The sequence below is a fragment of the Lygodium microphyllum genome, chromosome 24 (assembly GCF_053477565.2).
Source record: "Lygodium microphyllum isolate KBCC chromosome 24, Lygodium_microphyllum_v1.1.10, whole genome shotgun sequence".
Taxonomy (NCBI): Eukaryota; Viridiplantae; Streptophyta; class Polypodiopsida; order Schizaeales; family Lygodiaceae; genus Lygodium; species Lygodium microphyllum.
In genome coordinates this window covers 97,833,269-97,843,541 of record NC_141158.1, presented here as the reverse complement: position 1 = coordinate 97,843,541, position 10,273 = coordinate 97,833,269, and positions in this window count along the sequence as shown.

The window sequence follows — 10,273 nt, the reverse complement described above, 5'->3', positions numbered from 1 at the left end:
ATGGTTTGGTGGACAGATGCAAGACTTACAAAATCCAGGTTATATGCATATAAGTGATTATTCATGCCACCTAATTTCACACATTGGAAAGGTTCCCTTGTCCTTGCATGATGGCCAGACAAAGCGTCTAGCAGATGTATTACATGTGCCATCAATCACAAAGAATCTAATGTATATTGGCCAAATGGTAGAGCAAGGGTTGCATGTGCAATTCAATGCAAAAGGTTGTTTTTTAGAAGACTTTAATGATAAGCGCAGATTGGTCACTAAGAAAGTAGAGTTGGTTGCAAGTTCACTTTAGATGCTGGAACATGCAAAATGTGCAAAGGCTGAAATTGATCCAGTCCAAAGGATTGGTTACAAGGTTGCCTTCTTTTAGAGTTGCAGAATTTCATAAAGTATGTGAAGCATGCCAGTTTGGTAAGCGGGTGAGACAATCCTTTTCGCTTGATAGAGAAGTGAGCATAAATATACTTGATGTAGTGCATACAAATGTTTGGGGCCTTACACGGAATCTATCTCTTGGTGGCAACAAATACTTTGTCACATTTATTGATAATTGTTCAAGGAAGCTATGGGTATATTTCATGAAGAAAAAGAGTGATGTATTTGAGCACTTCAAATCTTTCAAGGCAGTTGTTGAAACAGAAACAGGCTTGAAAGTTAAGTGCTTGAGATCAAATGGAAGGGGCGAGTACCTCTCTAAGGAGTTTAATGGCTTCTTGAGGACTCATGGGATAAAGAGGCAATTTATTTGCAGGTATATCCCACAGCAAAATAGGGTTGCAGAAAGAAAAAATAGGCATATTGCAGAAGTTGCACGGGCATTAATGGCTGAAAGGAATATGCCAAAACATTTTTAGTCTGAAGAAGCTATTCATACTGTTGTCTATATTATGAATAGAACTCCCACATTTGCAATTATGGGATGTCCCCCTCAAAGAATACTTTATAGGCAAGAAGCCCGATGTATCACACTTGAAAGTATTTGGCTGTGTTGCATATGTTCATGTGCCAGATGAGATACGGAAGAATCTTGATTCAAAGGCTAAAAAATGTATTTTTATTGGATACTCTTTAGATCAGAAAGGGTATCATTGTTATAACCCTATCACAAGTGAGTTCAGAGTGAGCAGGCACGTTATTTTTTATGAGATGAGCAGTTGGTATGCACTTAATGGTGATGTATTAGATGATGATGATGATCATGATAGCTATGTGTAGAAAGAAAAGCAAGAATCACAGAGTCTTAGTGGACCAAAAGCATCATCTGGTGCTACACCTACAGTGAGCCCTTGGTCTAGGAGACTAAGGAGTAGCCCCACATCTTCAAGTGGATCTATAAGTGTTGCAGGCAAAGACAAAGGAAAGAAGAAAATGTTGGATGGTAATGATGCATCTACTAGTCATTTGGGACTTGATGGAGATTCTAGTGGCTCAGAGAGTTGGGATGATGAGCTTGGTATTCCTTCAATCAGGACACCAGGTGTACAGAGAGCACATAGTAATGTAAAGGCTCCACTGAGTGATCCAGTGGTATCCAGGTCTAGCAGGGTCAGATAGCCTATTAAAAGATTTGGTTTTGAAGGTTATGCATCTCACCATTATGCTTATATGGCGAAGGTAGTTGAGGATGTTGAACCCACTTGTTTTGAGGATGTTGTTGGTCATGCTCATTGGGATGCAGCAATGGATGAGGAGATGGTTGCATTAGAAGCCAATAAGACTTGGGATTTGGTACCCCCTACCTAAGGGTAAGAAAGCTATTGGTTGTAAGTGGGTTTACAAAATTAAGCATAATGCAGATGGTTTGGTTAGTAGGTATAAGCCTAGGCTGGTAGAAAAAGGCTATGCTCAAACATATGGCATAGATTATGTTAAGAATGCCTTCTTGCATGGTGAATTACAAGAAGAAGTGTATATGGAGCAGCCAGCAGGTTATGAGGATTTAGAGCATTTCACATATGTGTGCAAGTTAAAGAAGCCGCTCTATGGGCTGAAGCAAGCACCTAAAGCATGGTCTAACAAGATCAGAGAGTATCTTTTCAATATTGGCTTTTGTATTTCCGATGTTGATCACTCACTTTATGTGAGAAGGGGAGTGCAGGTTTGGTCATCATAGTCATCTATGTGGATGACTTGATATTACAAGTGACAGTGACAATGGGATTGCTTAAGTTAAGGACTTCTTGAAGAAGAAGTTTGAGATGAAGGATTTGGGTGAGCTGAGATACTTTCTTGGTATTGAAGTGATCATATGTGATGATGGTATATGGCCATATCAAAAGCTATATGACTTGGATATTTTATCCAAGTATGGTATAACAGCATGTACGTCTCTTTCAGTACCATTGAAGCAAAATGTGAAGTTGAGTGTTGACGTTGGGGATGAGATAGAAGACCCTACTATGTTCAAGAGGATAGTAGGGAGTTTGATTTACATTACTATCACAAGGCCAAACTTGAGCTATGTTGTTGGTCTTGTCAATCAATTTATGCAGATACCTAGAAAGCCTCATTTGGATGCAATTAGACGTATATTGAGATATGTGAAGTCCACTTTACATTATGGACTTTTTTATGAGGCAGGTAAGGATGTACATGTCTTTGGATACACATATGCAGATTGGGTTGGTACCATGTCAAACAGAAGATCTACTAGAGGATTCATGTTTTCTCTTGATAGTGCAACAGTTACATGGAGCAACAAAAAGCAAGCTATAGTTGCTTTATCGAATACAGAGGCTGAGTATAAAGTTGCTGCTATGGCAGCATGTGAGGTGGTTTGGCTGCAAAAGTTATTAGGTGATTTGAATGTGTAGGGAGATGCTCTAGTTGTCATTCATTGTGACAACATGAGCAGCATACAACTAGCTAGGAATCCATTGTTCCATGCTAGGACAAAACACATTGAAGTGCACTACCACTTTGTGAGAGAGAATGTACTTGTAGGAGAGATTGACTTGGTATATGTCAGCACACAGGATTAGATAGCTAATATTTTCACAAAGGCATTAAGTGCAAAGAAGCTTCAAAAGTTTCGAAGCTTACTTGGAGTTGCATAGGTAGATTTGAGCTTTAGGGGGAGTGTTGAGATGGCAAGCTCAACATGTGCAAACATTGATGATGGACCCCATGGCTAGATGGGTCCACACGTCTACACTTAGCACATTGGTGGTCATTATGATACTCAGATAGGCATTGACTTATCACTTACTATATTTAGTTTGTTACACCTACCTACAGCTGGCAAAGATATAGTGCCAGTCAATTAGTGTAGTTCGTTATGCATTGTGTGACTTTGTAGGCCACTTTCCTTTATGTTGTATCTTATCTATACTTTGTGTACATTGTATAGTGTGTGGAAGAAGAAGAAGAAACCAGCAAGAAAACTTTTTGCCCTCCATCTCTCTTCTTGTGTTCTTGAGTGAGCTTTCTCTTGTGTATACAATGTGTGTTTGGAAACATAGCTCAAGCAAGTCCCCCCACCACGCGATTCTTAACAACAGCGAGATCTTACAACCTGAAGTGGAACTAAAGCTCAATGGCAGCGGCAAATGCGAATTTGATAATTTTAAGTGGTCGTAGAAGGTGGGATTTAAAATCACTTTTGAAGACAAATCTCATAGCGATCTCAAATTTTTCATAAGTTTTTCAAGTGTATGCCAGAATTATGTGGAACAAGTTCCAGGCAATGTGGGACTCTAAGATAGTCAGAGGCAAAAAAAATTGGATCGAGAATTGGCAATAGTTGAAAGCTAGAGATGCCAAAGGTTGAAAAAGGAGGGTCAAATGAAAGTGTAAAAATGACTTCAAATGGGGAAGAGTTGTGCCCCTTAGGGCCTTAATACCCCCCAAATTTTCAAGTGGGAGGAGGGGGGGTCCATGAAGCTTACAAGCAACCATTCAATTAGATTACATCAGCCTGCTTCGTGAATTTTTCACTTCTATCGCTAACCTTGGCTCCCAAAATGGTGGCCTGATCATGAAGATGAAAAAGCAGTCTTTCTCTCTCCTCCAATAAGCTATTCATGCAGGAATTATTTAGACAAGATCGGGATGGAGATCGATTGTTCGACTTGAACTGGATTGGCATGGGCTAATGTCGACACTGAGGAGTGATAACCAGCATTTTCTTCAAAGCAATGGTAGGTCTGATTGCTATCCGTAAAATATTTTCTTGAGACCCAAAACACAAAAAATAGCGGTAAGCCTCTTTTTAATAGAAATTTGGATTCTTTTTATAAATCATGGTGCAAATCTGGTTCATATGCGATGAAAATTTATTTGAGCCTTGCTTGTGATGTGCTTGAGGACTATGAATTATTAAATGCATAAGATGTTTCTATGTGTGACTTATTAATTTTAAAAAATTTGAAATGCATGTTTTAAGAGAAAAAATGATGGTTTTTTTATTTCAAGTAATCGAATCATGTTCGTATGGGATAAAATCAAATACGATGATGGATTATATGAAAATTAATTTCTTGAATCAAAAAATAAAAAATACATCATTTTACATGAAGAAAATATATAAAAATACTCAAAAATGAGGTTTTGGGACAAAGAAAATAGGAAAAAATAGTTTTCATGTCCAAAAATTTATGAAAACTTAGGGGCATGTTTGTGCAAGTACAACAAAGGTAAAGCATGAGGATTGACCTCATTTTATCCATGTTTGTATATTCTAGTGCATATTTACCGCTTTCAATACAAAGAAATATACATGAAATATCCTTTTAACCTACCCATCAAATGCAAAATCTAAAATGATAGGGGAAAGGGGATTGTAGGAGTTAAGTATCATCTAAATTATACTTTTACACATATTCTAGCATATAAGATTCATTTGATTTAAGTTTTAAAAAGGGCAATAGCATAGGTTATCCCAGTGCTACCTTAGCAACAAAGCAATACGCTAGAGTGAAATCATGAAAGGGTTGTTTGTGTACATCCCCACTGATTAATTTATAAGTTTACTTACTTATGCACTCAAAGTCATCCACTTTGCATTGCATTGCATTGATATAGTATCAAGAGAATTATCTCCTAAATACATGGCACTTGATTTTGAATTATTGACTCATGTTGAGTGTGAGGACCCCTTGAGCTGTAGGTCTAGTGTTATCATTTCCTTTGGAGACTGATGTAGTAAGGATTTATTATCTCTTAGAACGAATATAATGAAGAGTGGACTTTGTGCGTATGTGTTATATGTTAAGACGGCATATCCTGGGGCTAATACCTGGGTGTAGAAGATCTGGAGTAGGGCCACAACAATAAGCTGGGGGGCGCTCCCTTCGTTTGTGTTATGAGGTGCTAGGCACCAATATGTTTGGGTACTCCCTGTGCTTAGAGTCAGGAAGGGCATCACGTTGGACTACAATCTAGAGATTGTTATTTAGAAATGTATTCTTTCAATAAATAAGTTCATAGTGACTATATACTCATGGCCACAAGGCCATGGGGTTTTTTAGGTGAGTATAGGAGGCCCAACTAGAGCCCTAGAGCTAGTGTCGCGCCCATTTTTGGTCCCGACAGGTAGTGCATTTACCGTGATGAGCCGATAATAAGTTGCAATTTCAGAATCTTGGTTGATTAGGGACTTGTCAATCAGTTTATGCCAAAGAGCAATTAGATGCTTTATCAAGAAGATCCTATCTGGCACCTAAGAAGAGAGAAGAAGCTTTTGGTCAACAACAAGCAATACTATTCAAGCCAGAGCACCTCCAGCTAGCAACCATCTCTAGTTGTCACCAAGACAAACCTACCTTAATCCAATTAATCCATGAAGCCCTGCTGCATGATGATTTAGCCAACAATTAGACAATAGAAAAAATCAAGAGGGAAAAGAAAATGAAGTTTGTTAGTTTAGGAAACTAATGGATTGTTATATTATAAGGATCTACTTTACATCCCTCCAGGAAAGCTGAGACTCTAAGTACTCCAACAATGCCATGACACCCCAACAACAAGATACTTTGGAGTTAATAAGACCTTAGAGCTTATTTCAATAGATTTTTGGTAGCTCCAGATGTGAAAAGAAGTTAAGGAATATATAAAATCATGTGATACCTGCAACATGGCCAAGGTACCTCGTCATAAACCACATGGCCTCCTGCAATCCTTGCCCATTCCAACGTGACCCTGGTCTTCTCTGTCCATAGATTTCATAACATATCTTCCCAAATCAAAAAAAGGTAGATAGATTCACAAAAATGGAACATTTCATCCCTACCACAAAGACCATCAACTACCGCTAGACTCTTCCTCAAATACATTTTCAGCTTACATGGACTCCCATATGACATCATCAACAATTAGGGTCCCCAATTCATATCTAGTTTTTGGAAGAGCCTTTGCAACCTCCTTGGAGTCCAAGTTAAGTTATCCACAGTCAATCATCCAAAGACTAATGCTCAAATAGAACATGTAAATCAAGTCTTGGAACAATATCTCCACTGCACCATCAACTACCATCAAAATGATTAGTTTGAGCTCTTGCCCTTTGCAGAGTTTTCTTATTATAATAGTATCCATGCATCTATCAAGAAAGCCCCTTTCTTTGCAAACTATAGCCAACATCCAAGGATGGATGTACATCTCTCCAATCAAGAAAAGAACCCTACCACCTGAGCTAAAGCTTAACACCTAGCAGATATATGCCAAGAACTCAAGCAATAAATCCAAAAGGCCCAGAATCAATACAAGTATTATGCACACCAACATCGTCTCCAACATCCAGCGTACAAAGTAGATAATAAAGTATGGTTACTCACGCATAACCTCCAAACAACAAGCCTCACCACCAAGCTAGACCATTAGGGATTTGGGCCCTTCACTATCATAGCCCATATCAACTCAATTGCTTACTGACTCCAACTCCCCAGTACCATGAAGATCCACCCACTCTTCCATGTTTCCTTGCTCAAGCCATACCATAGCTCATCACTAAGGGGGGAGAGATCTAATCCCCCACCACTTGTCCATATTGAAGATCGTGAAGAATTTGAGGTCAAGAATGTCTTAGACTCGAGGATCTCCCTAGGTCCATTTGAATACCTTGTTCATTGGAAAGGATATGACATCAATGATCGCACTTGGGAACCTGCAAAATATCTCCAAAGAGCACCTCTCAAAGTTAAAGAATTTCACAAGAGGAATCCAATGAAACTTGGACCAAACCACCAAGTCGCTCCTCGTGGAACTCATCGCTAAAGGAGGGGGTGATGTCACAAACATGCCATGATCAAGTGTATAGATTAATTCTTGCTTATGCCATATGAATCCACACCCCATGCAAACATACCCTTAACAGGACATCCTCGAGCCAACCATGTGAACCCACCTTTTCCATGTCATCATACAACCTTCTAGAAGATGTGTCATGTCATCACTTGCATCATCAATGATGTCATCATGGAATATTCTAGAATATATTTAGCCACCCTTCAATACCTATAAAAGGAATGGCTCGCTATAGAACTCCTCAATCTTGCCAATGCCAGTCTTGGGAGCTCAAGGAGTTGAGACCTCCAAGTAAGTAACTTCGAGTTCCATTTCTAGTTCTTGTCTAGTAATGGTATCTAGTCTTGTCTTGCCTTTCATTATACACATGTTGTCTCGTCACCTTATAATCTCATAGTACGAGATCTTATATCTTGTTCATCCCTGTCGAGGGAGATCTTGTAATTTTGATGTATTGTATCCATACCTATAGTCCCAGGTTGTGGGACTTTATATCCTATCAAGTCTTGTTGTCTATACCTATGGTCCCAGGTTGTGGGATTTTCAGTATCTTGTTATCATTATACCTTGTGCCCCTACATTGGATTATCTTGTAATCACAATTCTTGTAACAAATCTTGCATCTAGTCTAGTCTCTCGAGCACAGTCTAGTGCTCCCATAACACCTGCCAAGCACTTATTTCTAGGAGCTTCTGTTAGTTGTGAGGTAGATAGGGAAGCCTGCAAAATAAAAGAAAGAGAAAAAATAACAAATATATCTGAAAACCCCTATATAAAATACGAAGGTGTATGAAAAGGGGTTCTAACCCCTAAAATACAAAAATACAAGAAAGAAAAATTCAAAGAGTAGATGTTCATTGCCTTGCAAAGGCCTGGTAGGTTCTTGGGGACGAGTCAAACTCCAATGCCTTGTCTTCCAAGGGGGGACATTTAGTCGAAAAAATAAATAAGGATGGTTGGATCAAAAGTAAAAGTGAGCGGGAGAAAAGGATTTAGTGTGACCTTGTGAGAGCTTGGTAGGTTCTTGGATATCGAGACAGGACCTGAGACTATTCTCCTTGGATCATTATACACTCAGCTTTCTCCTTTTTGCACGCCTGAGTATCAAGTGTCCTAAAGTATAAAAAAGCGATGGATCAAAAGTATCTGAAAATCAAAGACTAGGCTATAGGAGTCCTTGCCTACTAGTAGGAGTTCCTGGTCCATTTTTCCTAGGTCCAGGTAGGCACGTCAAACCACTACTTAGGATGCCTCTTTTGTAATTCTTTTTAGACTGTTTGTGTTGAAGCAGTTGGTTAGGGACTAGCTCTGGATCTCTGTCAGATTATGCTCAGCCTATCCCTAGTGGATCTTCATGCTTTGATTTTGTCAAGGGACAAAGTGAGGGTTGTGTGTGTGTGTGTGTTTTGTTGTGTATTTTCCTTATAACAACTTGATGCTCTTTATGGTCTCTGTATGTGCAAATCAATTCGTGGATTTGACAAGTTGAGTCACTCTATCTCATGGTTGCCAATGAGAGCAAGGTTTATGATCCGAAAAAAGACAAAAATGCGCCAAATTCTATCAGTTTGAAGTGAAAATTAAGCTTGATGGCAGTGGCAAATTCCATAATTTTAAGCGGTCGTAGAAGGTGGGATTTAAAATCACTTTTGAAGATGGATCTCACAGTGGTCTCAAATTTTTCATAATTTCTTTAGGTACTAGAATGATGTGGAACAAGTTCCATGTAGTGCAAGACTCTGAGACGGTCCAGGCAAAAATTTTCGAATCAAGAATCGGCCGTCCCCGCCAAAAGCTGGAGATGCTAAAGGTCGGAAAAGGAGGGTCAAATGGAAGTGTAAGAATGACTTCAAATGGGAAAGAGTTATGCCCAAGGAGGTGAAAAAAATGGCAACTCAACTGTATACGATGACATGATTTGGAGGGGGATGCTATGGAGCTTACAAGCAACCATACAATCAGATCACATCAGCCTACTTTGCAAAATTTTCACCTTCTATCGCCAATCTTGGCTTCTAAAATGGTGGCCTGACTGCAAAGGTGAAAATTAATATTTCTCTCTCCTTCCTCTCTCTCCTCCAATGGGTTGTTCATGTAGGAATTATCTAGAGAAGATCGGGATGGAGATCTGTTATCCGGCTTGAATCGGATCGTTGTGGGATCATGCCGATGCTTGCTGAGGAGTGATGACCATCACTGTTTGAGACTAATGGCAGATCCGGCACTATCTGTAAAATCAATTCTGGAGACTCGAAACACAAAAAAATGGCAGTAGGCCTCTTTTTAATAGAAATTTGGATTCTTTTTTATAAATCAAGGTTCAAATCAAGTTCGTATGCAATGACAATTTGTTTGAGGCTTGGTTGTGTGTTTGAGGGTTGTGAATCATAAAATGCAAAACCCGTGTTCATGCATGTGAGTTATTAATTTTTAAAAACCCAAAATGCATGTTTTAAGAGAAAAAATGATGGTTTATTGGTTTTGAGTGACCGAATCATGTTCGTATGGGATAAAATCAAATATGATGATGGATTAGAGTGTGAATTAATTTATTGAATCAAAAAAATATAGTATTTTATATAAAGAAAATACGTTAAAAATACACTTTTGGAACAAAGACAATATTTAAAAATAGGTTTTGTGTCCAAAAAATAACAAAAATTTAGGGGCATGTTTGTACAAGTATAACAAAGGTAAAGCATGAGGATCCACCTCAAATTTGTATGTTTTAGTACATATTTACCACTTTTGATACAAAGAAATATACATGAAATACCCCTTTTAACCTACCGATCAAATGCAAAATCTAAAACAATAGGGGAAAGGGAATTGTACATGAAATACCCCTTTTAACCTACCGATCAAATGCAAAATCTAAAGCAATAGGGGAAAGGGAATTGTAGGAGTTAAGTATCATTTGAATTCTAATTTTATGCATATTCTAGCATATAGGGTTTCCTTTGGGGACTGATGTGGTAAGGATTTTATTATCCCTTAGAACGAATATCATGAAGAGTGGACTTTG